The sequence below is a fragment of the Engystomops pustulosus genome, chromosome 4, assembly GCF_040894005.1.
Source record: "Engystomops pustulosus chromosome 4, aEngPut4.maternal, whole genome shotgun sequence".
Taxonomy (NCBI): Eukaryota; Metazoa; Chordata; class Amphibia; order Anura; family Leptodactylidae; genus Engystomops; species Engystomops pustulosus.
In genome coordinates this window covers 205,424,948-205,446,855 of record NC_092414.1, presented here as the reverse complement: position 1 = coordinate 205,446,855, position 21,908 = coordinate 205,424,948, and the positions used below count along the sequence as shown (strand labels likewise).

At 41.4% G+C, this 21,908-nt stretch overlaps 1 long non-coding RNA gene across 2 annotated transcripts in view; it reads right to left on the bottom strand.

Annotated features, from left to right (window-relative positions):
- Window positions 1-1,338: 1,338 nt before the first annotated feature.
- Window positions 1,339-21,908, bottom strand: part of LOC140128141 (uncharacterized) — a 70,118-nt gene continuing 49,548 nt past the window's right edge. For both annotated transcript variants that reach the window (XR_011855112.1, XR_011855113.1), the window contains one exon: window positions 1,339-7,130. This is a non-coding gene — a long non-coding RNA (uncharacterized lncRNA). The remainder of the gene's footprint in view (window positions 7,131-21,908) is intronic.

The window sequence follows — 21,908 nt, the reverse complement described above, 5'->3', positions numbered from 1 at the left end:
GATGATGTCTTGACACATTCAATGCGGAATATCTGGTAGCACATGGATCAGCCGCTACATCCAGTGATGAGGTCCATGTATTCATGAATCATTCATGTATGTGTCCAGAAATGAGACAAGTTCCATTACTAATAACCTACCGTGTCATCCTCAGGGCTCCCTAGCGTGGATTGGTGGATGATCAGATTGGAGACCGGGCAAGAGATTGTTGGGATAGTTCCCATCTTTTTATACTGGCTCACTTTGCCAAAATGGCTCCAGATAAAGGGTCGTATGTGGCCGGCTAAAGCTTTCCTCAGACAATTTACTAAATAATCTCACTGAACGCTTTATTAGTCTCTTAGCTCTCTCACACAGTTCCTTCACCATCCTCATTTTCCTACACTATACCCATTAAATTCCTCTTAATGTCCTTACAAATACTTCATTGTTCTCTAGTCTTTCCTCAGTCACTCATCCTTCAAGCTTGTTACTGAGGCCCCCATAAGGCAAGCTAATGCCGTACACATTCAGGCAAGGAGATCCATACAGAATGTATGTATATATATCATACACCAGTATATACCATACACTCTCATATACCAGTGGTCACTAAGTCATTACTTATGTCCAGCATTCACCTGTCACATTTTCTTCTATATGGATTGCCATAAGAACCTGTAAGTGATAATAAATCACAATAATAATAATAAATCTTTATACGCCGCCATCATATTCTGCATCACTTTACAGATCATGGGGAAGATATGCAAACAAAATAAGACATTACAGAGTAATAACATAATGATATGGAGCAGTAACCCCACCGATATTATATTAGGACCATTAATATGCAAAGACTGGGAAGCCCCTTAAGGGGGAGATTTATCAGAAGTGTCTGAGATAAAACTGTTCTAGTTGCCCATGGAAACCAATCAGAGCTCAGCTTTCATTTTATGAACAGCTGTGGGAAAAACAAAGCTGAGCTCTGATTGGTTGATACGTGCAACTGGAAAACTTCTGCTCTCAGACACTTCTGATAAATCTCCCCCGTAGAATATGTAACATATAAAGATAGACGAGGGGGACATAAATGTGTAAAAGTATAAACTATTGCCTTTTGAATAATTTATTAAACCATTTTCTTTTGTGGTGGGTGATGTCATGCTTTCCATGTACCTTCTCTGAAATTTTTACATTTACATTTTACTTTTACATTTATTTAACATGTGAACATGTGCTTCAGGGGACAGCACCCATCTGGGCTGTGGGGTCTCTGGCTATTACATAGCACCCCAAGTGCTGCAACCCCTTATATTCACTGCTGCTGCAAGATTTCCAGCATAAAGTGGGTGGGGCTCGCTGAAGGAGCAGGGAGGCAGAGGGAGAGGTGCCTCAAGCGGCATGACCCCAGAGGGGCTTTAGTAAAACCCCACAAAGCACTTGTACTGCATTTAAATGTAAAAGTATATTTCTATATAGCTTAAGTGCAGGAGTAGAGCTCCTAATAAACATATAGCTGTATGGCTGGATTCGTATGTGGCTTATGGAATACATGGAGAAAATTCCTGACGTATACGCTGAGCATACTCATTGACGTTTACTGGCAGACGGAGCCCCAGCAGCTGAGCAGATCCGTCATTAAGCAGGAGAGAGGACGCATTTGATGTCACTGTCCATATATTATATATCCGTATCATTGGGGAATCACCCTGTACATGAGCAGTAGCCGGATGCTACTGTAGTTTACTCCTCCCCCGCATTCTGGGGTAGGAGGAGTCACCGGGCGACGTATCCCACTGTGTAACCATACAATGGGATACGTCTGTGCCGTATGTTGTAAGGACACGTCTGGAAGATTCACAACGTTATACAGTGATCTATGGAAAAAAGCAATGGGGCACATTTACTTACCCGGTCCAGTCGCGATCCAGCGGTGCGTTCTCCGACGCTGATTCGGGATTCACTAAGGTCCGTGTGCCCGATATCCACCAGGTGTCGCTGCTGCGCCAAGGTCCGCCAGAGTTCATCTTCTTCTTCCCGATGCATGTGAGTGCTGATCTTGCGACACAAATTATTTTTTAAATTCTGCGGTTTTTCCGAATCCCCTGATTTCTGTCGTGTGAAAGCCGGGGCCAATGCGCCAAAATCCGATCGCCTGCGCCAAAATCCCGGGGCAATTTGGTGCAAATCGGAAATTGTTGGGAAACCTGACAAAAGTGCGCAATTCGGACCCTTAGTAAATGAGCCCCAATGTGTGTACTCCTATTCACGCGCCTGGGAGCTCAAAATTACTGGTGGATTTCCTTTAATTTATGCTTCATGGCAATTTGACATTGGTTGACAATCTGGCCAAAAAGATATTCACTTGAACTCTCATTCCTGACTATTAGGCCCCCTGCACACAACAGGTCTGTTGTCCGCTTTTGCGGTCCATGTGTGCGCTGTGTTACTGAGCCGTATGTTTATAAAAAAAACAAGTCTTCATCCATATTGCGAATGACGTCACTAGCCTGATCCAACCTCTTGAAGCGTAACAGTTTTACCAATGACCTGATTTGCAAATACGGACGGCATATAGAAGACACCTGGGTGGAAAATGTATTTTTCATGTTCCAATAAACTTCTATGGGAAAGCCTGAGCTGCCATTACGGTCAGGAATAGGACCTGCCCTGATCTTCTACGGCCGTTACATGGATCCGTGAAAATACGTTCATGTGCAAAATGGATAGCAGCACACTGACAAGAATATAGTACGTGTGTGAGAGTATACTGTGTGTAATCCAGACATAATTACCTTATTACCAGAGCAGATCTCTTGCAGCTACAAAAATGATCAAACAAATAAAATTTTATGGTCCTTTCATTAAGCTTATTACATTGTTGGTCTGTGGACATTACGGGGTGATATGATCCTCCTGTAGTAAAGGATTCCTAAGCCAGCCCTTAACACTCATTGATGACGGGATTGTTTAGACATGCAATCTTACTATCAATGTATCCAATTATAATACCTGATCAGAGGTCCCGTTTAGGGGTAAAAATGTGAATTTGAAAAATGTCAGATTTTGGCGGATCAGCCAAATGAAGCCAGTCATTGCATGCACATATATTTTTGGCAGATCCCGGCTAAATTTTTCTAATAGAACAGATCCGTTTTATCCAGACAGCAGTTTTTTGTGGCTTTGTTTTTTTGATTGCCGAGGTCCTTGGATTAAGCCAAGTATCTGCCTGATCAAAGTTTGTAACACAATTGAAATCAGAGATCATTAAGGTGATTATGTGAGAGGGATGAGGGGGGGTGATTTTGCATAAAGATTAGGGAGATGTGTGAAGTGACTGTGTGAAGACAACCAAGCGATGGTTGTGTTCACCGAGTGAGAAAAGCTGATGACGACTGTGGTGGTTATGTGAGCGCGGAAGAATGAAGTGATTGTCCAGAAAGAGTAGGAAGAAAAACAAGCCAGCGGTGTGCGGGAAAACACAAATACAGTGATTATACGAAGAGATAGCGGAGAGAGACCACTGATTGTGCTGCCATGAGAAGCCCAGCCATGACTTACTCATTGGAGGAGAGGCTCATGGACAAGAACATTTATTAATGAAGATCTGCAAAATCGGGGAAACACCGGGATGAGCGAAGAGCTTCAAAGACTGCGGAGAATCTGAATGATTATGGGAATGTATCACCTATGGGAATGATTCTCCCTAAACCTTCAGTCCATAAAATTCTTATTTTTGTCCTATGAAAATAAATATATACTGAAACATACATTCTTCTTGAAATCTTTTTATTTTCTGATTATAATACAGACAGTCCCCGGGTTATGTACAAGATAGGTCCCGTAGGTTTGTTCTTAAGTTGAATTTGTCGGAACTGTATAGTTTATAATTGTAAACTGTAACAGAATTTTTTTGTGGCAATTAGATTTTAAAAATGTTGGGTTGTCATAAGAACCAGAATTAACACTAAAGCTTCATTACAGACACCTTTTATAACTCCTACAGTGGATTATTATAGCCTAAGGTAAAGTACAGTAAATTACCAACAGCGAGAGGTCCATTTGTAACTAGGGGTCGTCTATAAGTCAGGTGTTCTTAAGTAGGAGACCGCATGTATTTCTTATCCAGTTTGGTATTATGTGGGAGCTCTCTTTTCCGATCTCTTAAGAGCAGTTCAAAAATTTGGGAAAAATGTTTTTGAGACCATTAGGTCACCAATGGCCAGTGGTAGATCCTTTGTTACCCACCTACACAATGGGGCACATTTACTAAGAGTTTGGCTAACTTTTTTGTGGTGCACATTTATCATTGGGCTGGACAGAGTTTGCATGATAAATCCGACTAAGCACCGGAAGGCCCCCTAATTTGTGTCGCGTGGTGGCTAGTGCAGCTGACAAAAGGGTCATGTGTGACCCAATTGTGGTGCAGACACTCCTTAAATACATGTGCATGCAGTTTGCACCTAAAAGGAAGTGCAAAGTCCGTCAGAAAACTGGTACAAGGATCTAAGTAAATGTGCCCCAGTGTTCCCATTTATTGAGATTCCTTCCTCAGAAGATAATGAGATGACTGCTGACCCCTTCCAAAACATAATAGGAAAAACATTATTTAAACAGGAGCTCATTTTTGGACTATATTTTCCTCAAACATTGGTAAACATTGTAGATTTTAGCTTTACTGTAGGTCCCAAGTCTCCAAAATACTAAAATGAAACATTATCATGGAAAGGGTAACAGAAATATTAGTTTATTAGTCAAAGAAAGTTGCTTCATTAAAATGGAAACTTGAATAACCTAAAAGAAAGTTTTGTAAATTAGAAAATGTTGAAATCGGAGGAAAATAATTGAGAATACATTGAAAGTGCTTCTAATCATGGACCTGAGTACTATTCTGTGTAAATTGGTCTTTACCAAAATATTATAAAATAGAAAATGTATATAACATTGGTAAAATATTGTCAATCCATGTCTAGCCCTTAAAGAAACACTCCAGCTAATTAATTAAATAATTTATGGTGCAGGGCCTGAAGATAGAAGCAGGACTCATTTTCATTGTATTCCTAGACCCTTAGACCCTACAGACAAGCTCCTCTCTTTTGTCCTTGCACAAGGTATAACTCAATGGGGGTCATTTACTAAGGGCCCAATTTGCATTTTCCCGCCGCATTTAAAACAAAAAAGTGTGGCGGAGCTTGCACTTACCTTCACTAGTAATAGGAAGGTGAACTTGAGCGCGTTCCGATGCTTTTCAGCGCAGCAGCGCCACCTGGTGGACGTTGGAGGAACTACCTTAATGAATCCCGGCCGGACCCGAATCCACCGCAGAGAACGCGCCGCTGGATCGTGAATGGACCGGGTAAGTAAATCTGCCCCAATGTGAATTAGTTGTGACTGTAGTGTTCCTTTAAGGAGCTCTCTATACAATGAACTGTAGTCTGCCTGTCTGTTGGCACATCATAGTCCAAGAGCGTTCCCTGCATGTGGATGTTATGCCCCAGTCATTGCCTGCAAGAACCTAAGGTTCTGAATTTAAGGTTCTGCATTTAAGAAATCCTTAACCTTGCCATCCACTCACAACCAATCTTCTGCACTTCCAGGCTTTTTAAAGCACCATTCACCTCAGTAATGTGCTTGAGCATAGAAGGTTCATAGTTTGATGGTTCCTGTGATGGTGCACTTCTACTATTGTGTCCATTTATGATCTATATTCTGATTTTTGCTTGTTAACCCTTAAACCTTTTCTGTCTCACCATCATCTGTATAGCAAAATGAGTAAACCCTGTCTGCCCTGACCTTGGATTGTTACCTGATTATATTTCTCGCTTTGGTACTAGGTTTCTGTTTTTGATGACCTATCTGTGTGTGTGCTCCATGTAATTTAAAAAAAAAGAGCCACCTTGTGCTTTCTCAGCACTAAAGACTAGATCCAGTTATAGTGGTTACAGACACCACTTCAATTTCCCTAGGGGTATCCCAAATGAACGACAAATTGGAATTGACTAATATCTAGATTTTTCCACAACAGTGTTTTCTTACGTTAATTAGATAAGACTCTTAACACACTGATAAGTGGGTGCCCTCAGACTCAACACTTTACAGGCAGTCCCCAGGTTACGTACAAGATGGGTTCCGTAGGATTGTTCTTTTTGAATTTGTATGTAAGTTGGAACTGTATATTTAGTAATTGTAACCCCAGCCCAATTTTTTTTTTGCTCTCTTTGACAATTGGATTTTAAAAACATTGGATTGTCATCAGAACCCGGATTTAAAATAAAGCTTAATTGCAGACATCTTTGATAACTTTTATAGCTGTAGCCTAAGGCTAAAGTACAGTAAATTACCAACATCCAGAGGTCCGTTTGTAACTAGGGGTCGTCTCTAAGTTAGGTGTTCTTAAGTAGGGGACCACCTGTATATTATTGCCATTTATGTTTATTGAAACCAAATGTACATGGTTGGCCTTCTCTCCACTATAAGCCAGGATCCCAATAGTATCCTGTACCAACCACTGCTGCAAGCCTCCTACAAGAGGAGTAGCAGGTGTGTGCCAGTGGTCAGGACAACACCACAAGCCTCTGCATACAAACATAGGGCGGCAGTGACCGGGGGCTCCGTGCAACAATGGGAGCTCCAACCATATATTACATTTTATTTCTCCCGGACAACAGCTTTAATCAATGGGCAAGTAAAGGAATCCTAAATCCATTAACAGCAGATTTTCATCTTCCTGTTATTGAAAATACCAAATCTAGATATGTTACATTGGATAGTCTGTTTTAGCCCACTTGATAGTGATAAATCCTTATTTTACCTAGATTTTGAGAAACCCCAGATCGTAGACCCATCCGCATGCTACTTGTGACAGAACAATAAGGTGAAATGTGTTTTTTTTTTGTTTTTTGCTCACATTGGGTCCCTTGATACAAGCACAAAATATTGGAGTAAAATGGGATATTTGAAGATTGTTGCTGATCAGGTGCTTCCCTCACAGCAGCTGTGTCCCCATCTGCCAATGGGCTCGCTCCACAAGATAATGCTCCATGCCACAAGGCCAGAAAAGTCCTGGACTGCTTCCAACAACATGACAGGGATTTCAGCTTAATGGAGTGCTCTCCCCAGCCAACACATCTCAAAGGGCGATCTAGGATCTGTAGGATGAGAGAAACACAGCATCAATAGGGCTCTAACGAGAATTTACACATTTAGTGTGTCAGCAATCCCGAATTGTTCTATTTAATACCCCCCTCATACCCTACTATTGTACACTGTAATCAGGGCACTTTACATTAATAGGATCCCATGTAATTCTTAAATATAAGCACCCGGGACAAAATATCCGCTACATACAAAAGGTTACACAATATACATTACATTATACTTACTGTGATCAAAAATGGACAAAATGTACAGGGGAGGGGGGAGTTATTAAGACTGGCCAGCCTTAATTGCCCCCTTGCCCCCGCCAGCTAACCACCTGCAGGATCTAATAAGAGGCTCCCGCCAGGTTTGACTGGTTAAGATAAAGTCAAGCTTGGTCTATAACTGGTCTCCACTGTTTTCTGGCAGAGACTTTAGTAAATTTGGAGAGCCGGAGCATTCATACCTCTGCCTGCACTTCTACCCATTCCCACCTGTTTGGATCGGCAAATTCGGCTGAAAAGCATAAAACTGGCAGACAAGGATGAAATAATACAGGGCTGTGCAGGGCTAAAGTAATGCTATCAAAAAACTTTTCACTATACAGTAGAAGGGACTGGAGCTTTAGTGGGTTACAATCACTAGGTGGAAGGGGGGTTGAGATGGTAGTGAAATCATTGGCAGAGGAGAAGTGCAGGAAGGAGCGGCTGTTTTTACCATTTCTAAGTTTTGGAGGCAGTAAAATAAAAAAAAAAATAAAAAATATGAATACACTAAAAAAAAATTAAAAAAAAATTTGTGAGCCCTACTTATCAATAAGTCGGCCGTGTTATACATTTCTGAAGATGACAGTCGACAAAAAACCTGGTTCCATCATCGGCTTTCTCATATGTGACTTACTATTTTGAGCACTAAGGGGCTCGTTTATCTTATCTCTGTGTGTCTAGGCTAGTTTTTGTCTTTTTTTTTCCGTCTGCTAATTTGATAATTTATCAATCTCACTTCTTCCTTGTGTTAAATGAGTTTTTTTTTCAGATCTCTTTTTGAGACATTTCTTACAAATGGCGCAAAAATAGGGCACAAATGTCTCAACTGGTTTCTTTCCATTTTGTTAGTTTTCCTTAAGTATGATTTGGTCTGGAGTTTTTTTTTTTGCACCAAAAAATGTTGCAAATTTTAGACAATTGAAATGATAAATGTCATTTGCGACATTTAGTACATCCGGAATAGAAGATAAATGTGTCTTACTGACGAAAAACAAATGTCTCCGGCGGACATTTCAAAATGTCCCCAAAAAGGCAAAAAAATCGCAATGTGCCAAAAAAATTTCTCAAAAAAAGACAGAAAAAACATGAAGAAAAATAAAGATAAATGACCCCCTATGGGTAACATCAAATATGTATGAAAATTGCATCAGATTCCATTCCCCTTAAGCCATGAAAGACAGAGGGCCAGATGTGTCACCTTTTTTTGCAACTTTTTGGTGCGTTTTTTTGACTCAAGTATAAATTTGCGTCTTTTTTGAGACTTTTGTGAGACTTTGCAAAAAACAATGCAAAATAGAAAAACGTAATATAAATCTGCCCCGGAGTATAAGAACAAAGCACTATATACAGTATATGGTTCTCTATAGCATATTTCTGCAGATGGCCCCATATACAAGTGCTCACCCACCATGTCCACCAGCAGCCTTGCCCCGGATTGCTGCCCGTATGAAGCGCACAGTCATGTACATTTAGCCTACATGCAAAATTTCCTTACTTTTCTCAAATTTGCTGAACATTGTTTCCTCCGATATAAGAAGTTGCGCCATTGTCTATAGTGCACAGAGAGGAAGGCCGTGATATTATATGTCTGTATTCAGACCATATGTGAGCGGCTCCTGCATCGCCTTCTGGCATATAATTATAGGCTGTCAACAATAAACTCTAAAATTGCTGTTTACTTTATGGCAGAGTGTTTGTCTTACTAATTAAATAGCTGTTTCTGCAGTTAAATGGAGGGAGATGGTGGGAATTAACCCTGGATATTGCCTGGGAATACAGCGAGCTGTGTGAATGTATGTATATATGCATAGGTTTCATTACATGCAATTTTCATGTATAATAATGCACGGATAACAAGGGTATATAATACATCATTATTCTTCCGATAGGAGGGGGGAAAAAACACTTTAAAAAAAGCAACCTTGTAATAATAATCTTTATTTATATGGCGCCATTAACCCCTTAAGCCACCATGACGTTGGGGAACGTCATGAGAGCTTCTGTTTGGGTCACCATGAGGTTCCCCAATGTCATGGGCTCAGAAGCAGAGCCTGTGTGATCCGTGTAGGAGGCCGGCTGAATGTTACAGCCTATCCACTGCACGAGCAGCCAGAAGCGCAATATTTGTTATTTTTAGTTGTTTAACCATTTAGGCTCTGCAGTCAAACCTGACCGCAGCACCTAAAGGGGTTACCCACCTCTCCTCACAGTGATCAGCCACCGCCACGCCGAGTACGGGGGTGCCGATTCTCTCCATGGCAGCCCTGGGGTCCACTGAAGGACCCCAGGGGTGCCTCATCTGACTGCCTGCTGGGTCGTCAGTATGGCAGTGTAATAATTTCAGTATATTTTTCAGTGTAATTTCAAGTCCCGGATGGGGACAAATAAAAGTGTAAAAAAATACTTTTTTAAAGTGTAAAATTTCCAAACACAATAAAACGTAAAAATCACCAAACACACAGCACATACTGTGTATCACCGCGTCCGTAACAACCTGTACAATAAAATAAAGTCGTTACTGAACCCGTATGGTGAACGCCTTAAAAAAAAAAAAAAAAAAACAACAAAGCAAAGATTAGGATTTTTGCACATCCAACCAAACATAAGACACCATGAAAAATGATTAAAAAGCCACATTTTCACTTACACGAGGCAATGTCATTACTTTCTATCAAACATCTGCGGTGGTAAAAAGCTCAATATAAACCTTGATACATTCTCTGGGGGGTGCGGTTTCCAAAATAGGATCATTTATAGGGATGGGGGGGGGGGCACACACTGTTCTCGTAACTCAGGAACTTTTCAAATATGTAATGTCACCTGAAAGCAACATCATCAGAATCTTAAAGCTCAAAGGCTCCTTCCGTTCTGCCCCCACTGTGCGCCCCCACAAGTAAACCTGAGCTGTGTTTTCTCATTCTGTCCTGCAGCAATACGAACATTTTAGGACTGAATAATCATTTTATTGTCAACATTTTAAAATTCCTAATAAAACCCTCCATTTTGTTTTAATTCTTGTCAGATGCTTAAAGGGTTAACATCCATAATAAAGGCGGTTTTGAATAGTTTCAAAAGATGATTTGTCCCCCAAAAATATTGAATCTAAAATCTTGGTCATTCTGCTGACACAAGAGCTTACAGTCTATGAGGATGAGGGGGTGACACAAGAGCTTACAGTCTATGAGGATGAGGGGATGACACAAGAGCTTACAGACTATGAGGATGGGGGTGACACAAGAGCTTACAGTCTATGAGGATGAGGGGGTGACACAAGAGCTTACAGTCTATGAAGATGAGGGGGTGACACAAGAGCTTACAGTCTATGAGGATGAGGGGGTGACACAAGAGCTTACAGTCTATGAGGATGAGGAGGTGACACAAGAGCTTACAGTCTATGAGGATGAGGGGGTGACACGAGAGCTTACAGTCTATGAGGATGAGGGGTGACACAAGAGCTTACAGTCTATGAGGATGAGGGGGTGACACAAGAGCTTACAGTCTATGAGGATGAGGGGTGACACAAGAGCTTACAGTCTATGAGGATGAGGAGGTGACACAAGAGCTTACAGTCTATGGGTATGAGGAGGTGACACAAGAGCTTACAGTCTATGAGGATGAGGGGATGACACAAGAGCTTACAGTCTATGAGGATGAGGGGATGACACAAGAGCTTACAGTCTATGAGGATGAGGGGGTGACACAAGAGCTTACAGTCTATGAGGATGAGGGGATGACACAAGAGCTTACAGTCTATGAGGATGAGGGGATGACACAAGAGCTTACAGTCTATGAGGATGAGGGGGTGACACAAGAGCTTACAGTCTATGAGGATGAGGGGGTGACACAAGAGCTTACAGACTGAGGATGAGGGTGTGACACAAGAGCTTACAGTCTGTGAGGATGAGGGGGTGACACAAGAGCTTACAGTCTATGAGGATGAGGGGGTCACACAAGAGCTTACAGTCTATGAGGATGAGGGGATGACACAAGAGCTTACAGACTATGAGGATGGGGGTGACACAAGAGCTTACAGTCTATGAGGATGAGGGGGGACACAAGAGCTTACAGTCTATGAGGATGAGGGGGTGACACAAGAGCTTACAGTCTATGAGGATGAGGGGGTGACACAAGAGCTTACAGTCTATGAGGATGAGGAGGTGACACAAGAGCTTACAGTCTATGGGTATGAGGAGGTGACACAAGAGCTTACAGTCTATGAGGATGAGGGGATGACACAAGAGCTTACAGTCTATGAGGATGAGGGGATGACACAAGAGCTTACAGTCTATGAGGATGAGGGGGTGACACAAGAGCTTACAGTCTATGAGGATGAGGGGATGACACAAGAGCTTACAGTCTATGAGGATGAGGGGATGACACAAGAGCTTACAGTCTATGAGGATGAGGGGGTGACACAAGAGCTTACAGTCTATGAGGATGAGGGGGTGACACAAGAGCTTACAGACTGAGGATGAGGGGGTGACACAAGAGCTTACAGTCTATGAGGATGAGGGGGTGACACAAGAGCTTACAGTCTATGAGGATGAGGGGGTGATACAAGAGCTTACAGACTGAGGATGAGGGGGTGACACAAGAGCTTACAGTCTATGAGGATGAGGGGGTGACACTAGAGCTTACAGTCTATGAGGATGTGGGGGTGACACAAGAGCTTACAGTCTATGAGGATGTGGGGGACACAAGAGCTTACAGTCTATGAGGATGAGGGGACACACAAGAGCTTACAGTCTATGAGGATGAGGGGGTGACACAAGAGCTTACAGTCTATGGGTATGAGGAGGTGACACAAGAGCTTACAGTCTATGAGGATGAGGGGATGACACAAGAGCTTACAGTCTATGAGGAGGTGACACAAGAGCTTACAGTCTATGAGGATGAGAGGATGACACGAGGTTACAGTCTATGAGGATGAGGGAATGACACAAGAGCTTACAGTCTATGAGGATGAGGGGGTGACACAAGAGCTTACAGTCTATGAGGATGAGGGGGTGACACAAGAGCTTACAGTCTATGAGGATGAGGGGTGACACAAGAGCTTACAGTCTATGAGGATGAGGGGGTGACACAAGAGCTTACAGACTATGAGGATGAGGGGGACACAAGAGCTTACAGTCTATGAGGATGGGGGGGTGACACAAGAGCTTACAGTCTATGAGGATGAGGGGATGACACAAGAGCTTACAGACTATGAGGATGAGGGGATGACACAAGAGCTTACAGTCTATGAGGATGAGGGGGTGACACAAGAGCTTACAGTCTATGAGGATGAGGGGGTGACACAAGAGCTTACAGTCTATGAGGATGAGGGGGTGACACAAGAGCTTACAGTCTATGAGGATGAGGAGGTGACACAAGAGCTTACAGTCTATGGTTATGAGGAGGTGACACAAGAGCTTACAGTCTATGAGGATGAGGGGATGACACAAGAGCTTACAGTCTATGAGGATGAGGGGGTGACACAAGAGCTTACAGTCTATGAGGATGAGGGAGTGACACAAGAGCTTACAGACTGAGGATGAGGGTGTGACACAAGAGCTTACAGTCTATGAGGATGAGGGGGTGACACAAGAGCTTACAGTCTATGAGGATGAGGAGGTGACACAAGAGCTTACAGTCTATGGTTATGAGGAGGTGACACAAGAGCTTACAGTCTATGAGGATGAGGGGATGACACAAGAGCTTACAGTCTATGAGGATGAGGGGGTGACACAAGAGCTTACAGTCTATGAGGATGAGGGAGTGACACAAGAGCTTACAGACTGAGGATGAGGGTGTGACACAAGAGCTTACAGTCTATGAGGATGAGGGGGTGACACAAGAGCTTACAGTCTATGAGGATGAGGGGGTGACACAAGAGCTTACAGACTGAGGATGAGGGGGACACAAGAGCTTACAGTCTATGAGGATGAGGGGGTGACACAAGAGCTTACAGTCTATGAGGATGAGGGGGTGGCACAAGAGCTTACAGTCTATGAGGATGTGGGGGTGACACAAGAGCTTACAGTCTATGAGGATGAGGGGGACACAAGAGCTTACAGTCTATGAGGATGAGGGGTGACACAAGAGCTTACAGACTGAGGATGAGGTGGACACAAGAGCTTACAGTCTATGAGGATGAGGGGACACACAAGAGCTTACAGTCTATGAGGATGAGGGGGTGACACAAGAGCTTACAGTCTATGAGGATGAGGGGGTGACACAAGAGCTTACAGTCTAGGAGGATGAGGGGTGACACAAGAGCTTACAGTCTATGAGGATGAGGGGGTGACACAAGAGCTTACAGTCTATGAGGATGAGGGGGTGACACAAGAGCTTACAGACTGAGGATGAGGGGGTGACACAAGAGCTTACAGTCTATGAGGATGAGGGGACACACAAGAGCTTACAGTCTATGAGGATGAGGGGGTGACACAAGATCTTACAGTCTATGAGGATGAGGGGACACACAAGGGCTTACAGTCTATGAGGATGAGGGGGGACACAAGAGCTTACAGTCTATGAGGATGAGAGGTGACACAAGAGCTTACAGTCTATGAGGATGAGGGGGTGGCACAAGAGCTTACAGTCTATGAGGATGAGGGGGTGACACAAGAGCTTACAGTCTATGAGGATAACGGGGGTGACATTGCATACTGTATAGTCTACCTGCAATATAAATAAGGATATGCTATGTTGACCTATGTGTATACAGGCAGTCCCTGGGTTACATACAAGATAGGGTCTGTAGGTTTGTTCTTAAATTGAATTTGTATGTAAGTCAGAACTTGTAATCCCAGACAGAACTTTTTTGGTCTCTGTGACAATTGGAGTTTAAAAATGTTGGGTTGTGATAAGAATCAGGATTAACACTAAAGCTTCATTACAGACGCTGTGATAACTGTTACAGCTGATTATTGTAGCCTGGGACTAAAGTACAATAAATTACCAATATCCAGAGGTCCGTTTGTAATTAGGGGTCGTATGTAAGTCGAGTGTTCTTAAGTAGGGGACCGCCTGTACATGCTTACAGATTGCATGTTTCCATTGACATGCATAGGAGCTGTATACAATAAGGGATACACACACATATATAATGGACACCCGCTACTATATCCTCTTTCTATGAGAGATGCAAATGTTTGTATAAGAAAATGTTCTGCTTTGGCCTGTATTGCATCCCTAGGATATTTACTTAGCAAACCATTTTTTAGACTGAATTTAGAATCTGAAGCACCGGGATGACGTTGTCAAGGACAAAAAATGTATTCAGGAGATCGAAAGTGATTAATTTTAATCAAAAAGACAAAAAGTTTTCCTGTTCAGCTCATGTTCTCTGACGCCTCAGGATGTGTGTACGATAGCAGAGCCCGGGTCGCTGATGGCCCATAGAAGAACTGAAACTATTGCAGCAAGTGGCCAGAAAAAAATGATGGTTAAAAACACACTTTTATTCAAAAACATTGTTAAAAATAAGTCATGTCGCCACGAAGATCAGGAAACGGACGCGTTTCGAATCAGTGCGATTCTTAATCGTAATCTGATTAGCTGATAATGGATCACTCTGTCAATCACGACGCGCCAGTTTCCTGTTCTTCGCGGCGTCATTATATAATTTTTACGATGTTTTGAATAAAAGTGTGTTTTTAACCATCTATTTTTTTTATGGACTTGGCCACTTGCTGCATTTCTTAGAGTTTTTATATGGGATACATTTCAGTGCTGTATTGGCGTCTTCTTTAAAAAGGATAATTATTCATTTTAAAATGTAAGAATTTTTAAAATAATTTATAAATATTTGTATTTTATTTTTAAATATAAATAATATATATTTCTATAGCGCCATCATATTCCCTAGCGCTTTACAAATCATAATATACAAAATATAATACAGGCGGTCCCCTACTTAAGAACACCCGACTTACAGACGACCACTAGTTACAAACGAACCTCTGGATGTTGGTAATTTACCGTACTTTATCCTTAGGCTACTATAAAGGGTTATAACAGTTATCACAGACGTCTGTAATGAAGCTTTAGTGTTAATCCTGGTTCTTATGACAACCCAACATTTTTAAAATCCAATTGCAACAGAGATCAAAAAAAGTTCTGGCTGGGATTACAATGATAAAATATACAGTTCCGACTTACATACAAATTCAACTTAAGAACAAACCTACAGAACCTATCTTGTATGTAACCCGGGGACTGCTTGTATTACATTACAGAGTACAAACAGTCATATGGAACAATAGGAGGGGGGGCCCTGCTCACAGGGTAAATTAAAATATAATATAAAAAGTAAAATAAACTTTTACAAAAAAAGTTTTCTTTTTAATTAAAATTAGGATCATTTCATTATTTACATTGAGGGCAGAATTTTTTTTCCTTTAGGGTATTTTTATCTATTACACTATCAGCGCCACCATTTGGACTCCTCTACAATGGCCTATAGGCAGATACTAAAGGGAGACCTAATGGCTTCTTTTATCCCTTAGCACACTGGCAAGTACAAGGTGCTGTTCCTAAAGTGAAGCTCCCTGGATGCTGCACTTGTGCTCAGCTGGGGGATGTAAGGGATATCTGAGGTAGACTTCTTCTCATACACCTATACGACTTTAATTTCAGATGATTTATTACAGTGTTTGCACCAGTTTTCTCTCTGACTTTGCACTAGAAAGAAAGTGAAATCTGCGTGCACATGTATTTATAAAGTGTCTGCGTCAGTTTAGTGTCGCGGCCGCACTGTGTCCGAAAAGACAGAAAAACGTGCACCTAAAGGGGCTGTTACTGCTTAGATGGAGTTTGCTCCACAATTATTACTGACATGCAACAGATCTCCGCAGCATGAACAAAGTGCACCCAAAAAATGGTGCCCCCTGCACACTCCGCGGGCAAACTGCATATAGTGCACACTGCACTGGTTCTGATAAATGTGGCCCAATGAAGAATGAATAACTACAGGATTTACTTTTATCTTCCTCAATTGAGGAAGACCAGACAAGAAATTGATAACTACAATGTAAAGGCTTCTCCAGAATGAGAGCCCCAGCTCAGGGATATACGGAGCAGCTCAGGGATATACGGAGCAGCTCAGGGATATACGGAGCAGCACAGGGATATACGGAGCAGCTCAGGGATATACGGAGCAGCACAGGGATATACGGAGCAGCACAGGGATATACGGAGCAGCACAGGTATATACGGAGCAGCACAGGGATTTACGGAGCAGCACAGGGATTTACGGAGCAGCACAGGGATTTACGGAGCAGCACAGGGATATACGGAGCAGCTCAGGGATATACGGAGCAGCTCAGGGATATATACGGAGCAGCTCAGGGATATATACGGAGCAGCACAGGGATATATACGGAGCAGCTCAGGGATATACGGAGCAGCACAGGGATATACGGAGCAGCTCAGGGATATATACGGAGCAGCACAGGGATATACGGAGCAGCACAGGGATATACGGAGCAGCACAGGGATATACGGAGCAGCACAGGGATATACGGAGCAGCACAGGGATATACGGAGCAGCACAGGGATATACGGAGCAGCACAGGGATATACGGAGCAGCTCAGGGATATACGGAGCAGCACAGGGATATACGGAGCAGTTCAGGGATATATACGGAGCAGCTCAGGGATATATACGGAGCAGCTCAGGGATATATACGGAGCAGCTCAGGGATATATACGGAGCAGCTCAGGGATATATACGGAGCAGCTCAGGGATATATACGGAGCAGCTCAGGGATATATACGGAGCAGCTCAGGGATATACGGAGCAGCTCAGGGATATACGGAGCAGCTCAGGGATATACGGAGCAGCTCAGGGATATACGGAGCAGCACAGGGATATACGGAGCAGCACAGGGATATACGGAGCAGCACAGGGATATACGGAGCAGCACAGGGATATACGGAGCAGCTCAGGGATATACGAAGCAGCACAGAGATATACGGAGCAGCACAGAGATATACGGAGCAGCTCAGGGATATACGGAGCAGCTCAGGGATATACGGAGCAGCTCAGGGATATACGGAGCAGCTCAGGGATATACGGAGCAGCACAGGGATATACGGAGCAGCTCAGGGATATACGAAGCAGCACAGAGATATACGGAGCAGCACAGAGATATACGGAGCAGCTCAGGGATATACGGAGCAGCTCAGGGATATACGGAGCAGCTCAGGGATATACGGAGCAGCACAGGGATATACGGAGCAGCACAGGGATATACGGAGCAGCACAGGGATATACGGAGCAGCTCAGGGATATATACAGAGCAGCACAGGGATATATACGGAGCAGCACAGGGATATACGGAGCAGCACAGGGATATACGGAGCAGCACAGGGATATACGGAGCAGCACAGGGATATACGGAGCAGCTCAGGGATATACGGAGCAGCTCAGGGATATACGGAGCAGCTCAGGGATATACGGAGCAGGATCTGTGCTGCAGGAGTGCTTACTCACTGCTCCGTATGAATGGGATATAGGGATCTTCTCAGAGGATTCCCATGTGTCCCCTCATACAGAAAAGCCCGGCACCACAATCCAGCAAGTAAACAAGGAGTGGATGGATTTATAACTATGTTTGTATAACACAATCTACAAATTGTAAATTATATTTATGCAAATATCTATTGTATATACTTCCTTTTATTTTTATTTCTATATAGATATCTACATTTGAAGATGTGTGTTCATTATGATCTGATTATATTGCACAAAATCTTTATCTATATACTATCTCATAGCTACCTATATACTATCCCTGTTGTATCTATTTCATCTCTACCTATATACTATCCCTGTTGTATCTATTTCATATCTACCTATATACTATCCCTCTTGTATCTATCTCATCTCTACCTATATACTATCCCTGTTGTATCTATCTCATAGCTACCTATATACTATCCCTGTTGTATCTATCTCATATCTACCTATATACTATCCCTGTTGTATCTATCTCATCTCTACCTATATACTATCCCTGTTGTATCTATCTCATCTCTACCTATATACTATCCCTGTTGTATCTATCTCATCTCTACCTATATACTATCCCTGTTGTATCCATCTCATATCTCTCTATATACTATCCCTGTTGTATCTATCTCATCTCTACCTGTATACTATCCCTCTTGTATCTATCTCATCTCTACCTATATACTATCCCTGTTGTATCTATCTCATATCTACCTATATACTATCCCTCTTGTATCTATCTCATCTCTCTCTATATACTATCCCTCTTGTATCTATCTCATCTCTCTCTATATACTATCCCTCTTGTATCTATCTCATCTCTACCTATATACTATCCCTGTTGTATCTATCTCATATCTACCTATATACTATCCCTGTTGTATCTATCTCATCTCTACCTATATACTACCCCTCTTGTATCTATCTCATATCTACCTATATACTATCCATCTTGTATCCATCTCATATCTACCTATATACTATCCCTCTTGTATCTATCTTTCTAGTCCAAGGGATAGGCAGCACTCCAAGATGTATTGAAAAGCTGGGGGTCTTTATTCCATAGTGCGATGTTTTGGTGACACGACATCTTTTTCAAGCACTATTGACTACAGACCCCCTGCTTTTCATCACATCTTGGAGCGCTGCCTATTCCCTGGACTATATATGCATGACCTCCGCCAGTGGTCTTATGGATTTGAACCCACCTACTGCTGTGCTGCTCTGGATTTTCCTATAAGTTTATATCTATCATCTCATATCTATCTCCTATTTATCTTTCTATATATGTATTTCATATCTATCTGTACATCCAGCACCATCTTCAGGTGGTTCTCCAAATGCACATAAGACACCCAATCCTCAAATCTTGGCCTGCAATCAATATAAAGAAATTACATCTCTATAGTATGTATCAGCCCTTACAAAATATCTATCTATCCCATATATATATGTATGTATCTATCACTATATTGTATTTAACTTTGTCTATCTTCATATTCATATTTATAATCATATCACGCTCTCTATTTAAATCTATCTATTGTCCATCTCATACCTATTTAACCATACACATATCTATCTATTCTTATATCTGTGTCTTATATCATCTAACTGAATCTATTTAATATCTGTCTATTCAGCACAAACCTCCACAAAATCTTGGCCTGCAATCAATTGAAAACAAGGACATCTCTATCGGGGTGGTTTATTTCATTTTCCTTTTGTTTCGCTGTGATTTGTGCCTTTTTTGTGCCCTATTTGTCTTTGTATTCTCAGCTTTTTGTCAAATGCTGTTTCTTTTTTTGAGACTTTTTAAGCGCAATGTTTTGCGCTACTCATACCATTGTTTTTCCCATGCATGGTCAGGACTGGAGGGTTTTTGAGAAACGATTTGCTCCCCTTTCAAGTGCAAATCAATTTTAAATGAGGTGCAAACTTCTGGAAGCAGGAGACGTACAAAGAGAAATTAGGCACAAACCATGGAAACTGCGTGAAAAAACTTGCGCAAATACACCAATGCACCCAAAAAGTTACCGAAATACAACCAAAAAACACACATCAGACTAAAAAAACTGTGGCCCTATTGATCGGTCTGTCAACTATGTCTTATATCTATTTATTCCGGGACAACTTTTTGCACTGTATTCTTGGCCTGTTTGCTGCTTTTTTCTCTTATATATTTTAGGAGGATCTGAAGTCCAGCCCTAATTGGCGTGCACCCACTTTTATTCATTTTTGTTGTGCCGTTTGGGCTTCCTACCAGTATCTACCTACCTATCCAATTCATTTAATCCATTTCAAATATATCTATTATCTATCTCCTATCAAATTCAACGAAGCTTTATTGGCAGGACCAAATCTAAGTTTGCCTTGCCAAAGCATCTACGGAAGAGGGGATTGTGGGGGATGGGGTGGGGTGCAGGGTGATGGGGAACAGGGGGCGTTGGGAGTTCCATATCTATCTATTTATATTTCTACCTATCATCTCTTTCTGATTCCAATCTCCAATATATTTATTTCATATCCATCTATATTTATATCATTTCATGCTCTTTTTGTGATTTGTCCTACTATTGTTTTGTAATATCAGTATTGTATGGTTTATTCTCCAGGTATGAAGATGTATGTGCTGCAGTAAATTAATGCATCTTTGTATCTTCATCTCTTTTTGTTCAGTGCCTTGTGCTTGGAATATTTATTACAGAATTGTCTTATTTGATACATTTCATTGTATGTATAATATTCCTATAAATCATGGTTATCACTGGTAGGAATGAAGGCTAATTTTTTTTTTTTGTCCTCGGATTTTAATGCTGAATATTTTGCACCTGTTAATAAATGAGTCCTTGTCTTTTGTGGGTAAATTACACTGGCACAAAGGAGTGTGGAGTGGAGTATTGTGCTCTTTTTTTTTCGAGAAGTTGGCAACTGGAAAACAGAGGTCTGGTAAAGGATTGCTGGTATTTTTATAACATGCAAGTCATATAAATGCCGTGTTCCCAAATAGAAACACATTGCCTATGTATAGTAATGAGCACGGGTGTCATAGGGGAATGGAGGGTATAGAAGACACACAGCAAGGCCAAAACAGTATAGAAATACATCTTAACGTGTTAATGGACATTGTAATGCATAATTTGGATTCAAAGTCCAACAAGTAATGACATAATTTATTATCATCGATAAGTTATGTTTTATGTTTAATCCACGTTTATTGAAAGAAACAACATAAACATTAATAAAAATAGATTCAAAAACAATGAAGGGTGGTCTCGGCCGTAACACTTGAGCATAACATCATTGATATTATAAGTTATGTTTTAAAACAAAAAAAGTTTTTTGTGGCTTAATACAAAAGCAGAGGTAAATAAAAATTATCTATTCATCCAGGTATCTGTCTTAATAGATATCTATTTACCTAGATCCCAAAAATCTTAGTAGCATTTTTCCTCAATGCTGTTTTATAGACTGCTATTAAATGGATAAATTAAATATAGCCAAATATATAAGAACATATTTTTTATATATTTATGACATATATTTCTCCTTGGTATCTATTGAATTTTTTATCTATTGTATATTTGAGGATGTATTTATATGATAATAAAGCCAGTATAATATATAAAAAGATTCTGTTTAGGATAACTAGCTCATCTAGTTTCATATATAAGGGAATACATATTAAGCTAATTAAAAGGAACAAAACCAAACGTGAATACATTGATTAAAGGGGGCTGTTTTCTAAGAACCTCTGAGGTTTCATGCTGACATTCAGCATTGCAGATTTTTATTGTTTTATCTTTGTATGCAGTAGATTTTACTCATGATAATCTGCACATATCACAGTAATACCTTAGGGCAAATAAAGTCCACATTGTTATACCACTTAACTTCAAGGGGACTGCACTAGTAACCAGCAGCCTAGGTCTAGCAACAACCCTAATACAGCTCCAAATACCACACCAAAACCTAAATACTATATTCAGGCAATTCATCTATTACAGCCCCCAGACCAGGAAATA